The sequence below is a fragment of the Garra rufa genome, chromosome 1, assembly GCF_049309525.1.
Source record: "Garra rufa chromosome 1, GarRuf1.0, whole genome shotgun sequence".
Taxonomy (NCBI): Eukaryota; Metazoa; Chordata; class Actinopteri; order Cypriniformes; family Cyprinidae; genus Garra; species Garra rufa.
The window spans coordinates 90,824,158-90,840,507 of record NC_133361.1 but is presented as its reverse complement, the minus strand read 5'-3'; positions in this window follow the sequence as shown (position 1 = coordinate 90,840,507).

Below are 16,350 nucleotides of genomic sequence, written 5' to 3'. Positions count from 1 at the left end.
CAGAAGATCCAGCACTTCCTATACTGTTTTGGAAAGATTTTTTTACAACCTGTTTTAGAAAAGTGTTTCATGTAGGCACACATAGACATCAAGAACCAGCCCATGAATCTCAACAATGGTGACAAAGGCATATTCAGATAAACAGATCAACTCTGAACTCTCATCGTTTATTCATGCCGCAATGCATGATGGGAGTCATGGATGAGTTCTGATTGGCTACAACACGCTTTTTGATGGTCACCGTTGTTGTGATGCTCACAATGATTCTTCATGTCTGTGTGTCTAAATTAAAATTAACTCTTTTCATCTGTCTGATTATGCCAAAACTGATTGCTCTTTTGTTCACAGTTTCTTGTAGTCTGTAAGGAAATCCTATCTCAAATACTCAAGTCACTATATGATAATATGTCAAGCACAGTCAATGCCTCCTGATGATTTCTGCTCTTGGCTTATCTGGCTGTTATAACCCAGTTATTGCAGCCAAATAAGACCTAATATCGAAGATTTACGGTTCAAGAGTCTAACTAATGCAAACATTGACCACTATAATGGTTGCTTAAAAATGTTGGTTTTCTCCTTTGGGGATTCTGCTTATTAACATCAGGTGTCTTCAATAATGATCAATCATCGCTTTGTTAATCACCTAATTATCTCATTAACTTTAACACTGGCTTCAGTGTTAAAGTTAACACTGAAGCAGTGTTGAAGTTAACACTGAAGCAGTGTATATATGAGTCCACAAATTAACACTGAGAGTGTTAAATTAACACCGGGGATTTTGCTGTGTAGCAAGACCAACCTGACCAAGACTGTAGGAAGACTGGTTTCCCCCCTCAAAGTCACACCATGTAAGAAAATATTTATTTGTTTAACACTTTGGTTTGTGTTTAATTGTGTAGTATTTATTGCTGTTAAGTAGTTACGTTTATCTGTTTGTCCTGTTTTATTTTGTAGCTTTGGCCCAGGCACGTGTTCGGCCATCAGCCACCATCACCTGCCCAACTGTGTCCACTGAGGCAGCCACAGAGCCTTCGGCCACCGTCACCTGTCCATCTGTGTCCACTGAGATAGATGACAGCACACTGATGGCAGAGGCATCTAATTTTGAGGATGCATATGTAGCGTGTACGTTTGTATCTATTTAAAATGTACCACAAAATATTCACTTTACCTTTACAGGGATAGTAAATGTAAGCAATGTGAATGTGGTTGTTTTGCATTTATTTATGTGTTTGTTTTTGTGTTTGTTTTTTTTCCAGCACAACGAGTCTGCCTTCCAGCTGGATGGCTACACACCCTGCCTGAAGTGGACCAGAGGTGGATGTCCAAGGCCCTGTTCAGGTGGACACAACAGGGGCATCCTGAGCTGGTCTTTAGCAGGGTGGACAAACTTTGGTGGTATCCACCACAGGTGCCACTGAAGACCAGTTATTCTCCTTCCTTGGAGAATTACTTTGGCCATCCCCTGCTGCTCTGGATGCCACGGAAACTGTGGCAAGTGAAGCTGATGTGTCCGCACCCAGACTGTCAAAAAGTCCTCCTTACATCAGCTGGCTTGCACCAAAAAATTAGGCAAGTGGTTGCTTTGGGTACCATGTACTTTGTGGCATCTGAGTACCTGGCCTGCCCAAGATGTAAGAGGAAAGTCATCAGCTGGAGTCATGATATCGTCTCCCAACTTGACGTTGGCCACAGTGTGCAGTTCCCCTGCATCCTTACATCAAAACTTGCATGTGACTTTGAGGTTGTAAGTTTGATGCGTCAGCGAGGACTGGGAAACAGCAGCAGCCAGATCCAGCGTAAGCTGCAGGAGCGTCATGCTGAAGTATGGTTGCAAAAGACAGTCACATACATGACAGATTGCAAAAGGATTGCCAGTGCGATCACATCGGGTCTGATCCTGCCTGTTACGTTTGAACCTGCTCCTTCCATGCCTTCTGTCCCTAAGCATCGGTGGCTGATGCAAGTGTACGCCCTGCAAAGGCTGGAGGAGATCAAGGCTGCCATAACTTCACAGTATGGTAGAATTCTAAAGATGGATTCCACTAAAAAAGTGGCCAGAAAACTGGCAGGACACAGTTACGGCACCGCAACCTGGGCAACGAATGTCGGCAATGAGCATGGACAGGTAATCATGTCCGTGCTCACAGCTAGTGAAGGATTTGGACTGGGACCAATGATTGAAGGCCTCATCAATCTCTACAGACAGGCTGGGGTGGCTCCTCCTGAAGTTCTGTATGTCGACCGAGACTGCTGTGGAAACACTCTTCTGAGGAGGATGTTCGAGGAGTGGGACCAGATGACCATTCGCTTAGACATATGGCACTTTATGAGAAGGTTTGCCGTGGGCTGCACGACTGATTCTCATCAGCTTTATGCCTCATTCATGAGTCGGGTCAGCCACTGCATTTTCATGTGGGACCAGGTGGACCTGACAGCCCTCAAGAAGGCAAAGCAGGCAGAGCTAGAGGCTGATCGAAAACCCTCATCTGAGGCTGATGTTCTGCGCTGTATTAGCCGCAATGAGCTTGCCCTGCATTGCAGACGAACCACCCGTGGGACCAAAGAGACCCAGACCATGATTGAGGGCCTTATTCAGGCCTTTGGTGGAGAGGCTGGCCGTGACACTCTGGGGGTCCCACTTATAAACACTGCCCGAATGACAGAGATCCTCAAGTCACAATGGAAGCATGTGGCTTGCATCCAGGATCCTCCAGGGGTATAGCTTTACCTGCAGACGGGCACTTTACTGAAGGGAGGGCACCGTCTGCCAACCTATCGCTGTGCAAGAGGATCAACATCCCTTGAATCATTTCACTTGCACCTGAATAGATTCATTCCAGGTAAATGCGTGTTTCAGCAAAATTATTAATAAGATTTGATTTGATTATACATCGAAATAATAATGAGAATTGCTATAACAGCTATTTGTGTATTTATATAATATTTGTGTGCTCTTTTTTGAATTTACAGGTACGCTGGCAAGTGATACCTTTTTCCAAGCGTATCTTTTGGATGGTCTTGCACGTTGGAATGAGGACCGGGCTGTGGCAGCAACCACTGATGAGCAGCAACCACATACTTACAATCATCTGCTCCGACATGCTGCCAGTACGCTTGCAGAGGAGATTTGGGGCACGAAAATCATTCCTTATGTTGGGCCCAGAAAGTACACTGGTAGGTAACAATTTGATGTTTATGTTGACAGTTGAATTAATGGATACACATACTATTTAGCCATTGAGTTATAGTATATATTTTGATTGTTACTATTTTAATATTTTAAAGGTGAGCTAATAGGAGTTGAGTATCTTTACCAGCAAACTGGTAAAGTCCTCCAAGATTACAGACTGGCCATTGAGGTGTCAGAGACAAGTGATGTTGCTATGGAGGTGGAAGAAAGTTGTGGTGAGCTTGAGGAGACTTTTGAGACAGAACGTTCACCTGCTGCATCTTCAGTGTCTGCAGCACCATGTCCAACCCCTCCAGCACCAAGCCCAATGTCATTGTCTGTGGTCCCGCCTTCACCAGACACGTCCGCTGTCACCAGCTCCATGACGTCTCTGTCTGTGGTCCCGCCTTCACCAGACATGTCCGCTGTCACCAGCTCCATGACGTCTCTGTCTGTGGTCCCGCCTTCACCAGCCACGTCCACTGTCACCAGCTCCATGACGTCTCTGTCTGTGGTCCCGCCTTCACCAGCCACGTCCGCTGTCACCAGCTCCATGACGTCTCTGTCTGTGGTCCCGCCTTCACCAGACATGTCCGCTGTCACCAGCTCCATGACGTCTCTGTCTGGAATCTCTGTTGCAGAAGAGGTCACTTCACATGATGTAAGGGCCCAGTATATTTTTTTAATGTACATTTAGATGTGTGTCAACAAAATCTGGGTTATGTTTGCAGATCTTTCATTGGTGCTATCAAACTGTCCTAAACTAACTTTCATTTTAGGATTCTGTGGGACCTGATAATATTGAGGGCTATGGAGCTGTGCAGGACTTGGCAGAGTTTTTGGTTAGCCTAAGAGTCCATCGTCTGGCCTTGACTGGAGAGGAGTGTGCCAAGATCATAACTCTTTGGCAGGCATTAGGAGAATATGACAAAAAGAGGACTATTTACCCACCACGTTACCAATCTACCCTTAAACAGGGACGATTCAGGGCCACGAAAACAATTGTGGCACCAGGTGTGGAGAGCACCAAAAGGTATGTTAAAGGATTTCTAGTAAAATAAGTAAAACCTCACGCCTCGTGTCTAGCTTATCTTCCTGCAGCTTATTAAGTTCAAACTTAGCCTAGTTATAACATAAATTAAAAGTGATTTATGTGTAATGCTGACTTTTGTTATGTTGCTAGGTAGGTATGTTGCTATGAACAGTTCCAACCACACAATGCACTATTTTATTTAGCAGAAGCAAGCATATTTAATGTCTTAAATTTAAATATCTTTAATATAAACATATCGAGACAACACAAAGTAAAACAGACAGAATAGAACAGTGAAAATAAAACAGAGTAAGGATCGCTCATTAAAAACAGTTTTTCATTAATATGTATTCTGATGTATTTTGCAGGTGTTTCGTTGGCGCTCATAGTCCTGCACAGTGGCCTGACTGCAATCGAGTGGTGGAGGCCATCTTCACAAAGCTCTGCATGCTCTACCCAAATGCAGTGCGCTGTGAAGGAGTGAGGGTGTCCCGCTTCACAATGGTGGCACGTGCATACAAGCACATCCGAGAGTGCATCCTCACCAATGCTAAGGTGATGAGCGAGACCACCATCCAGCTCCCAGAAGTGAACGCTGCAACAGTCACACAATGGTAAGTAAATTAGCATTGTTACCTACTGTAAGCCTAAAATTCAAAGCAGTTAATTGACATGGCTGACCAAACCTTGGTTGTTAAATGTTTCTCCCAGGTTCAGCAGGCGTTGCAGGTCGCATGAACAGGAGATTTTGAAACAGGGTATCCAAGCCTCAGATGCACCAATGGCAGGACCTGAGAATCTTCCTGCGGCTATGCAGAAAGGACCGGCACTTTTTTCAGGCAGTTTGGCTGAGCCTCACCTTTTTGTCTTGCCACCAAACACTGCTGGAGAGGCAAAACTGAAGAGGATGTCACAACCTCAGGCCATCACACAAGCTCCGCCATCACATCAAGGACTCCCTGTCAATGCACCAGCACCACCCCGCTCTCTTCCTTTCATTTTGCCATCAGTTCCGCTTCCTACGGTGATAGCTGCAAATGCACCAGCCTCTACAGTGCCTGGTGCCTCACAGGTGATGTTCTTCAACATCCCTTTACCTTCAGCTATACCACCATCAGCTCAGGCACAGACAAGTCAAGCTGTTCCTTACTCCACTCAGCAATATAGGAAGAGAAAACAGGAGAGGGAGCAGACCGGAGTCATCACTAGAAAATATGTGAGGAAGACTGATATTATACTTTGCAAAAAGTGTAACAAAGAGAGAAAGCCACCATCACATGTTCAGTACTTTGGCAACTGGTACTGCGAAGAGTCTGAGACTCAACCATATGATGAATGGAGGGCTGTGCTAAAGGAACGAGGCTATGGGAAAAAGAAACCAGGAAATGACCCTCCAGCTTCTTAAAATAGCTCTTTAGCATTTTATTTTTGTTTATTTGGTTAATGTTTGCCTTATTTTGCGTTTTTGTAATTGATTTGGCTTCTTTTTTTTAAAAAAATTCTTCACTTGTTTTCTTTACTGCATGCTTCTGTTGAGAAATATAACATTTAAGGTAAATGTTTGTTATATTTATGTAATGGTAAGTTTACTTTGTTATTTTATTTATTTATATCTTGTGTGTTTTTACTGTTGTTGTTTTTGGCTGATGTGTCAGAATTGCACTACTGTGTTTGTTTTGGTTTATAATTTATTATTTCCTCGATTGAAGTAAATGTTTGTTTTGTTTTACTATTTATTATTTTTACTACTGAGTGAAATTATTTAAGTTATTTTGCTGTACTGTTTATTATTATTTTCACTGTGGAGGTACATGTTTATTTTTTGTTTACTATTTATTATAATTTTTACTACTGTGATAAACATTTGTTTTGGTATTTAACCATTTATTATTTTAAACTGATGTCTCAAAATTGCACTTTCCATTTTAAACGTTTTATTGACTTTAAAAATCTATAATTAAAAAGGCTTGCCCTCACATTTTTGTCATTGTGCCTATTTGTGTGCTCAAAATAATGAATCTGTAAAAACACAATTTAAAAAAAGCATTTCATAACTTTATATAAATGTAAAGGCCTGCTCAAAATAAAAAAGGGGCAGGCAGAATAAAGCATTTATAAAAATATAAATACGTAAATTGTTAGAATAACTAGAATATCTAATATAATTAGAGAATTTATATAATAATTTATATATGTTTTCTAAACTGTAAAAAAGGTGTCAAATAGGACTGTGTTATTTATATTTGTATAACATAAATATATAATAATATACAAATATCAATAATATTTATATTAATTATATTAATACTAAAACAGTTAAAGAATAAAGTAAAAGTAAATTATTCATTTAAAAAAATGTTTATTATTCATTAGCAATTTAGTTTCTGAACTGAACAAAATGTGTCGATTAGGCCATTAAATATTTAAGGGGGGGCGGGGGGGAGCGTTGACATACGTGTGCTCCAGCGGCATCAAACAGTCACATTTCACAGATTCCATATCTGGTCTGAGCGGGCCGCGAACCTCTTCTTCCTTGCTTCTTCTTGGTTCCTTTACCACGATGCATGCGCGCCGGCCTTGGCGCAATGGATAACGTGTCTGACTACGGATCAGAAGATTCAAGGTTCGACTCCTGGCTGGCTCGCTCTCTGCTTTTTGCATAATGCAGTATGGTTTTGATGTCATGGGCTTGCCGAATTGTTGCCCTATTCCTACGTGCCACCCGGTCTTTGACACGAAATGAAATCCGAACTAGCCAATAATCAACAATTTACCCGGTTAAAAGCGTGTCTCAGTTTCATTGTTAATCTCATGCTTTTTTCATTTCTGAACCTTGACAGATCGGCAATAGGCTGTTTTTCCTTGAGATAACGGGTAACAATGCAAGACCACGCTTGTTTTTTCGAATGCGTGGCGTGAGTATTTTTCGAATCTTTTTTCTTACCCGGACAAGGCTATCACTGAGCAGTTCCCATATGGTCTAGCGGTCGGGATTCCTGGTTTTCACCCAGGCGGCCCGGGTTCGACTCTCGGTATGGGAAGGTGGGCTCTTCTTCAAAACGGGCCGCACGTCTTTCTGCGTCGAAAGCCATTTTTTGGCCAGCAGTCGAGCTGCAGAAACATAATAGGCAGAGGTTGGGACCTCACAGATCCGTGCCTTCGATAGCTCAGCTGGTAGAGCTGAGGTTGGGCATTTTTCCGCTCAGAGTTGATTTTTTTTTTTCAACTTCAGGCGCTTAGAGCGCTCCTGCAAAAACGGGAGGCGCAAGGGCCGCATAAACAGCGCGCAGAACGCACACTGCCAACAGAAAACCATTCAAAAGAGGTGCCTCCAACGGCAAAAACGTGTTCGGTGTGATCGCCGCCTAATCCAAATTTTTGCGTAATGCAGTTTAAAATCTTTTTTTTTTTACACGGACAAGGCTTTCACTGACCATTTCCAATATGGTCTAGCGGTCAGGATTCCTGGTTTTCACCCAGGCAGCCCAGGTTCGACTCCCTGTATGGGAAGGCGTGCTCCTTTTTGCTACCAGTCAGGATTCCTGGTTTTCACCCAGGCGGCCCGGGTTCGACTCCCGGTATGGGAAGGTGGGCTCCTTTTTTCTACCAGTCAGGATTCCTGGTTTTCACCCAGGCGGCCCGGGTTCGACTCCCGGTATTGGAAGGCGGGCTCCTCTTTGCTTGTCTCTTCAAAACGGTTCGCACGTCTTTCTGCGTCGAAAGCCATTTTTTGGCCAGCAGTCGAGCTGCAGAAACATAATAGGCCGAGGTTGGGACCCCACAGGCCCGTACCTTCGATAGCTCAGCTGGTAGAGCGGAGGACTGTAGGCAGGAGAGTTGGACATCCTTAGGTCGCTGGTTTGACTCCGGCTTGAAGGAGGAACACTAAAACTGAATATCTTGCCTCACAGTGTGCATTTGTTATGACATCATGCATTAAGATTGTAACAGTAAAATAAAATGGAATTAACCTAAACAATAGCTATGTTTCCATCCACCTATTTTTATTGTGCATTTTGGAATATCGCATAAAAAATCTCTGAACGGAAAACGCGAAGATGCCCATAAATTCTAAAAATGCGCATAAAAAACGTATGTGCACAACTAAGTAGGATACATTTTTTATGCGATAAGAGAAAATGCACATAAACTACGATGGAAATACTTTTATCAAATAAATTCCTCCATGCGCGTTAAAAAAGTCATGTGACTTGGCACGACGGGATGGGATAACTTGACTAACCAGCGGACCCATCTTGTTGCACAGCATCAGAAATGTTGTTTTGGTCGTTCTGAAATGTTTCCTTCAGCGATTTCGTCACTTGCCCACCACGGCACTGGCCTTGCCAACGTTTTGATAATTTCATAGTAATAAAAATCATTTAGTTCAGTTAGAGAACAAACAGTGCAGTTAAAAACTGAACGGGGCTGCTCAAGGCAGTGTGCCTAACAACAGTCAAATCCACGGCATGAGTGCGATTTCATTCATCACATGAGGAGTGAGGTAAGCCGCCTGTTTTAAAAGTATTTTTGGATTTTAAAAAGGCCTGTTGACCGTTTCCATTTATCTAAGTTAAATTTGGAAGCTAACTGGAAGAGCATTTGTGTCTTATTTATTAGTTTTCACCCTGTTTGCTGATTTTCAGTCTTATTTTTATAATTAAACTTTGTGAAAGTTATTTAACAGTTATTTTTGTTAATAAATTAATAATTATATGTTTAAAATGGACTGAGTTTGTCGTACTGTTTTGTTGTTTTCCTTTCAATCAATTGACGCTGAATTGCCGCTAAGTCTAAAGTAAAAATAAAATGCTTTTACAAGCTTTTAAAAGCGAGGAAACGAGAGAAAACTATCCCTCAAACTTTTCCCTTTGTGATACCGGTACTGCCCGTGTTCTCACACGTCAATTAACCGCTGGGGAAATCTGAAAATTATGAAAATTATTATTTTCATGACTTTTCCTATTTTTTTTTATTTTTTTTTATATTTACGGCAAGTTTATTAGAAAGTAATGATTTTGCCAATGTTGTGTATTTATGTATAAACCCAATATTTGCTTCTAATATTATAACCATTTATTTCAAGCACTTTGGCTAATTATGCAAAAGTAAAAAATGTGTCATTTTGTTATTTTCAGGGTTCATACGGGTACTTGAATTCCTTGAAAATGCTTGAATTTTAATGTAGTGTTTTCAAGGTTTGAAAAACGCTTGGATTTTGGATGAAGTGCTTGAATATGCAGTTGCATCGGTTTCATATTAATTTGCTTTCATAATAAATAGTTATTTTTTGCTAGGCTTATAATATAGAAAAGTAAAGAAAAGAAAAGAAAAAAACCCCAAACAATCAGCTCCGCTAGAATCTGCAGGTGTGGCTGTAGTGTGATCTTGATGCGCGCATGCCGGGAGGTTGTCGCATCAGTCCGTCATGGCTTGAAAATGACAAATACGAATTATGTTTAAAAAGAGAATTTGGGACTCGCAAAATTGCCAGCCGGGCTATTGTGTTTTCTAGTCGGGCTAACCAAAATGTTTCTAGACTATTTTAGAGTAGAGGGCTCTTTCAGATCCTTAAACACTCCTCCATTTAGTTGTATCAAATTTAAGGTCATAAAAAGTTTTAAATATATTAAATAGTATAAGAAAAGGCTTAATTATAAGTTTAAGAGGTCTTACAGTTACAGGTCTTACAGGATGGAAAGACGAGAATCGCGATAGGGCTGGATTAAACTTCAAAAGGCAATGTCATTGATTAACTATGCGCGCTGCAGGTTTCAAAGTACAGAGGAACCGACTGTCCTCACAAACGTGTCGTTGGCATTTTCATGTCATGTCTGATAAAACAGTGTACAGCCGTTACTAGAGAAACCATAGTCTCGCGCTCATTGCAGCTTTAATTGGCCAAGGCCCGCCTATAAGGCAGTTTGACCGACATGTCAAACAACCAATCACAGTTCGTTTCGTTCAGCGTCACGTTTCGGGGTGTAGAAATGCCCCCCCAACAACAGACTGGCGTGCAACAAGTCAGTCATTGAAATAACCAGCATTGAAAGTTAACGAAGAAGGGGGAGAACAAGCAGTAAGTCAGTAATTTGTTCGCGAACGTCCAAATGTGTTTAACAACAACGGCGTCTGCATAAGCACCTTTTAGCAAAACGCCGAGTAAACCAGTCTGGGCGTTGTTTCTCGGCGGACCGAAAATAAACGCTACACTCACGTGTTCCGGAAATCCGGTCAAATTCAACTAATCAGATGACGACTTCGACATTCCTGAAGTGTTTCCAGTTAAGTGTACCATATGCATCAGACGTTTAGCCAACGTTCCGTGGGCGTGACATCTGAGGCTGAGACTAGAGAAACCATAATGTTTCAGTGCTCCTAAAGCGCCCCCTCGTGGCAGAGAATGAATCTGCGAATTTTCAGCAGTTTTTAGTCAGATTATTACAAATATCGACCCATGTTTTTTATGCAGCAAACACATAAGAGTTGTAAATGTGAAAGAAGTTAATGCTAAAAATCTAAACAATTAAGACAGTAATATTTATGTTTTAAAAAAAGTAATAAATTATACTTGATTTATCCATTTTAAAGTTATAAAGGCTGAAATGCCATTGTTAGATGTTTTGTTTTGTGAAAATCTGAATTATAAATCTCATAATTTTATGGCTTAATATGTTACCGTACATTGTCCAACCCCACTCATACTGTTCATTTTACTTGTGCAGCTCTTAAAAAGGGTCATAAATTGCCTTAATTGAAATTTAAAAATTCTGCAGATGCACTGTAAATAGTGGGAAAAAAAAATTATTCCTTGATATTTGTGAATTAAAAATATTTTTGATTGACATTTAGACTCCTATCTGATTTTCTATGTTTATTTGGGCTAGTTAAGTTTCATAATTAATTTTATAGTTTCTTTTTGACTACCTTTTTAATACTTTTAAGCTCAAATGTAAATGTATTTGTGAAAAACTTTCAAGTTTTAGAAAGTTTTAGAATTTTAGGTTAGTGTTATATTTCTTTACAGTCATTTTATACCAGTCATTAATATGTTACCACAGACATTGCCTACTCCACTCATATAGTACTACTATTATTTGTGCAGGTCTTAAAAAGCCTTTACATTTTATTTTTAAAATACTGCAGGTACTCAGTAAATTATATTAATTAAATATTTAAAGTTATATAATTTGTATACTGTATGTTGGCTATTTATATTAGGCAATGTTATATGCAATCCAGACATTTAATAGCACAATAACATGATTTAAAATTAAGATTACCACAGTGCTGGAAAATCTTGAAAATGCACCTTGAAAGTGCTTGAATTTTACTTTGGAAAAGGTGTAATAACCCTGTATTTTGCACAAAAGCAAACCTTGAAATGTGAGTAGTCATATTTGGATACTGCATGCTGCCTACAGTTGTTCATTTAAAGTATTTGGTAAGCAACTAAAACAGCCTGGTTACATCTAAATGAATTCGCATACAATCTGTATGACTGGATCCACACCAGCAGCATACGTATGATTAAATGTCCACAGAGTGTGCTGCTTCAGCAAATCATGCTGCTGTTCATTGTGTCTTTAAAGTAGATTTGTAGCACTTAATGGCTTGAAGAACAAATGTTGACAGACTGTACAGAGTGATTGATTTAAGAAACTATTCGATTCAGAAACATACCGTGTTGTTGGGGGGCTCCAGGAACGTTGTTGGGACTCCCATTTTTATGATTGGCTAACATCATTGCATCGTAATAAAACCTAAGAAAGAATTATTGTGTGACGAATTTTTCATCTGACGGTTGAGCAGGGAGTTTGTCCCTTTTCCTTGCCTTTCTTTTATTTTTTGCATTTGATCCCCTAGAGCAGGGGTTTTTAACCTTTTAGGATATACGCCCCCCCAAGTTTGTCTAATTTCATTGGCCCTCCCGCGAGCCGAAAGTAATGCATATGCAAACATCATTCACATTTTATTTGCTGCGTATCGAGTTCGTAGCATTAATTGCATTTAAAAATAAATGTATAACCATTTTACCTGTTTCAATGTGATGGCTGAGCCTGTTTCTGAGAGCACAACATGCCAATCCGTGGTTGGATTCCCGATATGGCTAACCGTAAATCATCCTCCACTGTCAATAAGCGTGAGCGATACTTGCGTTTTGATGTAAGTAAACACAGAAAATGCTGCTTCGCAAAGCCAAGTTGAGGCAAAAGTACATCAATTCCAAGTCTTGCAAGTTCAGCGTATTCCGTCTCCGCTGCCAGCAAGAATTCTGACAGTGTGGTTGAGTCGAACAGTGTCTTCAAAGTACGGTCACTTGAAAGGTCCAGAAGGGCATCCTGCTGATTTGATGACAGACTCGGTGTGCTTTCGATGAAGGGGTTATGAACCCAGTCGTACTGGTTCCAACTAAGCTGCTCAGGAAAATACTTAATGAAATGTGAAGACAGGGCTTGCAGATGGAGAGTGTTTTTTTTTTTTTTTTTTGTAACATCCCAGTTGAGCTCATTTTCAGTGAGAAATTCATCCAGTGTCGGGAATATGTCTAAAATTCCCCCATCAACCTGCCCTATCCATCGCTCTAGTTTCTTCACAAACCCCACAATTTTATCGGACATTGTTAGCAGGTTGGAATTCGGGCCCTGAAGAGACAAATTAAGGGTATTAAGTCTATCAATAATGTCAGAAAGGTATGCAATGTCTGTGAGCCACTTAGCATCAGTAAAAAAGCTTGCAAAAGAAGATTCACAGTCAAGCAGAAAAATCCTCAGTTCGTCATGCAATGAAAATATCCGCTGCAATACTTTCCCTCTGGAGAGCCATCTTACCTCCATGTGCAAAAGTAAAATTCATATTCTGACCCCATTTCTTTGCACAACAGGCCAAACAGTCTTGATTTTGTGGGAAGGGTCTTTATGTAATTTAGAATCTGTGTTGCTGTTTGAAGCCCTGCGTTCAACTCCGCAGGAAGAGTTTTTGCTGCAAGGACCTCTCTGTGAATTATACAGTGGGATACTTTATTATATAATTGGGATACATAATTGAGATAAGTCTTTATCTAGGTTTCCTAAACTTTTATTAGATTGAATAAATTGTATAGCAGCCAACTTAAACTCTATTCGCCTTATTCACCTGGCGGCCATTTTGAAAACTCGAACGCCGTTAAGGGGTACACAAACCCGGAAGTTTGACTGACGCATACGATCTTCAGAGATTTAGCTGCAATGGAAACTCCATTGTGGACCACCAATCTTTCCTGTCTGCCCGAATTAACGATACAAAATGTGGAGCAGTGGGCCAGTACCGACTGCAACATCCCCCGGGCAGTATTAATTAAGGGATACAGTGCTGGATCGAAGGTTTTATCCACGACAATGGACGCTAATTTACTTCAGTTTCTGCTAGCTTGTAATGACATTGAGAATATGATTATTAACGACCTTGGGTGTCCTGAAAGGCGCTTTAAAAATAAAATGTATTTTATTATTATAATCAGATAATACTTGGTTGTGTGAAGATTTGAATATACTTAATTGTTTTTATCTTGTAAATCACTTTGTGCTACTTTTGTATGAAAAGTGCTATATAAATAAAGTTTGATTTGTTTTGTAGTTTAGCTGTGATATGGAGTTGTCGACTCTGTGTACTATGTTAGATTTTATTTAACACTTAACATGTATTTAATCGACAGTTAATGGGAGCCCATCACGCGTATTTGTGAGGGCTAAGTTATGCGTTTACCCTCGGTGCGGAAAAATGAGGCACCGTATAACATACAGGTGTCCTAGTGCTAAGTGGACAAACTGCTCAGTTCGCAGAGAGAGCTGTGCCACGGTTAAACCAGCTTGTTAAATAAATGTTCATTATGAGTTTATATCAACAATGCACCTTTCCCAGTCTAATTGAAAATAACATGTTGATTTTATCTCATTAACATGTTATCTGTAGTTGATGTAATATCACATAAGCTTCATTGAAAACTACTCAAATATTATCTTATTTCAAATTAGCAAAGCCAGACAGTTGCTATTGCTTGTTGACAACGATAGTGTAATGACAGTACAACTAAAAAAACAGTGCCATTGCACTGAGCGAAATGCAGAAATCGCGTTGTGAGAACTCCCGGAAGTGGTAAGTGTACCCCTCAAGCTCAATGGAACGTTCGAGGTGAATAAGGCGAATAGGACACCAGCCAACTATGATCAGGTTTGGACACCATGATATGAGATCTAGCATACATGCATTACATACAGTATCTACATGTTTTGGTGTTACCTGCTTTGTGGCATTAAACTGGGGTTAACTTTTATTTCTTTGTTTTTCCACCTTAGACCCAACAGCACGGAAAGAGGAGAGAGAAGTACTGAATAAAACTGAAGAGAAAGATCTGTTTGAGAATCTTCATGTTTTCATAACTGGAGAAAAATCATTTTGTTCCTTACAGTCGGAAAATACATGTATTCAAAAAAAAAGCTCAAAAGACAAGAACTAGGAGTTTGTCAAGAACTTGCTTTCATCATGGAAAGAGTTTCAATGAACAAGGAGAATTTAAAGTCCACAAGAAAATTCACACTGGAGAGGGGCGTTTCATGTGTCAACCGTGTGGAAAGAGTTTCAGTCACAAAGGAAACTTTAAAGTCCACATGAAAGTTCACACTGGAGAGAAGTCTTTCATCTGCCAACAGTGTGGAAAGAGTTTCACTCGAAAAGTAATCCTTGCAGGTCATATGAGAATTCACACAGGAGATGACTCTTTCACATGCAATCAATGTGAAAAGGGTTTCAGTAACCGAGGAAACCTTGGCAGGCACATGAAGATCCACACTGGAGAGAAGCCTTACAAATGCAGTCAATGTGGAAACAGTTTCAGTCAACGAGAACACCTTGACAAGCACATGAATATCCACAATAGAGGGAGCCTTTTTACCTGCCAACAGTGTGGAAAGAGTTTGACTCATAACGGAAATCTTAACAGGCACATGAAAATTCATAATAGAGAGAAGGCTGACAGATCCCCTCAGTGTGGAAAGAGTTTCAACCAAAATGTATAAAACAGTTTTGGTCCTTGATTCTGATTGGTTGAGCTACATCTGAAGCTGTTGTAAATTACTCTACAAACCGACATTCTTTGTTGCCTATGTGTTGCTCGGAAAAAAACAATGTAGGGTGCGGACCAATCAGACACCGCTGTTCATTAGATTAACAAAATAATCAATTTTTCATTTGATTAACAAATGATCACAGACCCCCTTCACCCAATCCACAACACTGGCTGCCGTGATGTCTACAAATGGTCTTACTATGGCATCCAGGACTTCTCTGCCAGACCAGAAAATCTTAAAGACTCAAAAGTATGCAGAGAAAATTTTTCCCAAACGAATACTTTAAAAAGGACACATACTGCCATAGGAACTGACTGCTTTCAGTGACCACCTTTGTCGAGTCCAAGACCAGGACTAGTCGAGTCCAAGTCAAGACCGAGTCCAAAGAGGTTCGAGTCCAAGAGAAGACCGAGTCCAAAAAAGTTTGAGTCAGAGTCCAGGACAGGAAAATGCATGACATCATCAAGACAATAATTTTGGGTTATTATTTGTTGATCTAAAAGCAAAAACAGTGTCACAACACCCATGATTTTTAAGTATAGACATTCCCCTTGATATCATATAATCTACTAATCTAAAGAAAACAGAATGATGTCATATATGGTGATACCTCATAATAGCAGTGTTAGAACTGATATACAAACACCAACCCACTACTATTACCAATGCTCGGTACTAGTACTGAGCATTTAAGCAACTAAATTACAATGTACAGTCATGGACAAAATTGTTGGCACCCTTGGTAAATATGGGCAAAGAAGGCTGTAAAAATAAATCTGTGTTGTTTCTCCTGTTGATCTTTAGTCAAAAAAATCTTCAAAATTCAAACATTTCATTAAAAATAAAAATAAGTGGGGGTAATATAATATTATGAAATAAATGGTTTTCTCTAATACACCCTGGCCATAATTGTTGGCACCCTTGTATTCAAAACTTTCTGCAACTTCCATTTGCATGAAAAACAGCTCTGATTTTTCCCCCTTCATGCCTGATGAGGTTTGAGAATATATGGCAAGTGATTTTAGACTATTCCTCCATAC